General features: G+C 44.4%; 1 protein-coding gene across 1 annotated transcript in view; it reads right to left on the bottom strand.

Annotated features, from left to right (window-relative positions):
* msna (moesin a) overlaps positions 1 to 2,500 on the bottom strand; it is a 26,108-nt gene that overhangs the window by 19,025 nt on the left and 4,583 nt on the right. The window lies entirely within an intron of this gene.

Genomic DNA, 2,500 nt, shown 5'->3' with positions numbered 1-2,500 from the left:
GCAACTTGCTAAAATAACAGACAGTATAAATACAATGAATAATCAAACAAATAACTAGACAATAAATAAACAAACACTAGATGTTACAATCTGTAAAGGACTCTGACGTACAGCATGTATACAAAAGGACCAACAACAGGAACACACACCATTTAATTAACTATTTATCATTTTTCACATCATTTATCACTTTTTAAATATTTCACCTACTTTTTTTACTGAGCCAAATATTTCAGCTATTATTACTGTGGAACAGTGAGAGGATTAGTGTGTGTGCGTCTCGGAGGAGGCCTCACTATGATAACATGATTGATCACGCTCTGGAATTCTGGGTAAGATAAAAACAATGGAAGGAAACAGAGGAAAGGAAAACTGGAAAGGCCAAACACACACACACACACACACACACACACACCCCCTCCCACACAAACAAACATACATATGCCACTACCCCCCAGACAGCCGTACAGAGAGCAGGTGTGTTCTTCTACTCTCAATGTGATTACACCTCCTCATTTCTCTACGTGGATATCATCTATACACCTTTAGGTTGGCATTAAAGTTAGCTACTGTACATACAAGTGTGTGCGTGTGTCTGTATGTGCATGTGTGTGTGTGTGTGTGTGTGTGTGTGTATGTGAGTGTGTGTGTGTGCGCGCGCGTGCGTGCGTGCGCGCGTGCGTGCATGCATGCAAGCATGAGGTGGGGCCCACAGTCTCCTGTGCTGGACTACAATGCCCTGCTTTATCTACCAGCTGCGAGGCTGGTTACCATGGTTACCATGGTCCTGAGCCCCAGCCACCTTTCATTCAAAGTGAAGAGTCATAGCTACACACTACAGCATTATACAGTGTCATAGTTACACACTACAGTCTCATAGTTACACACTACAAAGTCATAGTTACACACTAGAGTCATAGCTACACACTACAGCGTTATACAGTGTCATAGTTACACACTACAGTTTCATAGTTACACACTACAAAGTCATAGTTACACACTAGAGTCATACAGTGTCATAGTTACCTACTAATGTCATAGTAACACACTAGCCTCATACAGAGTCATAGTTACACACTAGAGTCATACAGTGTCATAGTTACATACTAATGTTATAGTTACACACTAGCCTCATACAGAGTCATAGTTACACACTAGTGTCATAGTTACACACTAGAGTCATACAGTGTCATAGTTACATACTAATGTTATAGTTACACACTAGCCTCATACAGAGTCATAGTTACACACTAGTGTCATAGTTACACACTAGTGTCATACAGTGTCATAGTTACACACTACAAAGTCATAGTTACACACTAGAGTCATAGTTACACACTAGAGTCATACAGTGTCATAGTTACATACTAATGTCATAGTTACACACTAGCCTCATACAGAGTCATAGTTACACACTAGTGTCATACAGAGTCATAGTTACATACTAATGTCATAGTTACACACTAGCCTCATACAGAGTCATAGTTACACACTAGAGTCATAGTTACACACTAGTGTCATACAGTGTCATAGTTACATACTAATGTCATAGTTACACACTAGCCTCATACAGAGTCATAGTTACACACTAGCGTCATACAGTGTCAGTTACATACTAATGTCATAGTTACACACTAGCCTCATACAGAGTCATAGTTACACACTAGCCTCATACAGAGTCATAGTTACACACTAGCCTCATACAGAGTCATAGTTACACACTAGCCTCATACAGTGTCATAGTTACACACTAGCGTCATACAGTGTCATAGTTACATACTAATGTCATAGTTACACACTAGCCTCATATAGTGTTATAGTTACACACTACAGTCTCAAACAGTCATAGCTACACATTAGTCTCATACAGAGTCAGTTACACACTACAGATCTAGAAACACACACATGGATGCACACCTCTCCCTCATACATATACACAGTTTTATTCCTCATTAAAATCACAATAATAATACATTAAATGAGCACAGAACAAGATAGAAGTGCGTGCGTGTGTGTGTGAGTGCGCGCGCACGCGTGCGTGTGAGAGTGTGTGTGTGTGTGAGTGCGCGTGTGTGAGTGTGCGCGCGCGCGTGCGTGCGAGTGTGTGTGTGTGCGTGCGTGCATGCGTGCGCGCGTGTGTGTGAGTGTGCGCGCATGTGTGTGTGTGTGCGAGCGTGCGAGTGTGTGTGGGTGTGAGTGCGCGCGTATGCGTGCGTGTGTGAGTGTGCGCGCGCGTGTGTGTGTGAGCGCGTGCGTGCGCGTGTGTGTGCGAGCGCGCTTGTGTGTGCGAGCGCGCGTGTGTGTGTGTGCGTGCGTGTGAGTGTGCGCGCGTGTGTGTGTGTGGGAGTGTGCGCGCGTGTGTGTGTGCATGCGAGTGTGCGCGCGTGTGTGTGTGCATGCGAGTGTGCGCGCGTGTGTGTGTGTGTGTGTGAGCGTGCGAGTGTGCGCGCGTGTGTGTGAGTGTGTGTGTGTGTGCGTGCGTGTGAGTGTGTGTGCGTGC

This window comes from Electrophorus electricus, chromosome 6 (genome assembly GCF_013358815.1).
Source record: "Electrophorus electricus isolate fEleEle1 chromosome 6, fEleEle1.pri, whole genome shotgun sequence".
Lineage (NCBI taxonomy): Eukaryota > Metazoa > Chordata > Actinopteri > Gymnotiformes > Gymnotidae > Electrophorus > Electrophorus electricus.
Note: the sequence above shows the minus strand (reverse complement) of the source record. Positions and strands in the feature narration are given on the sequence as shown.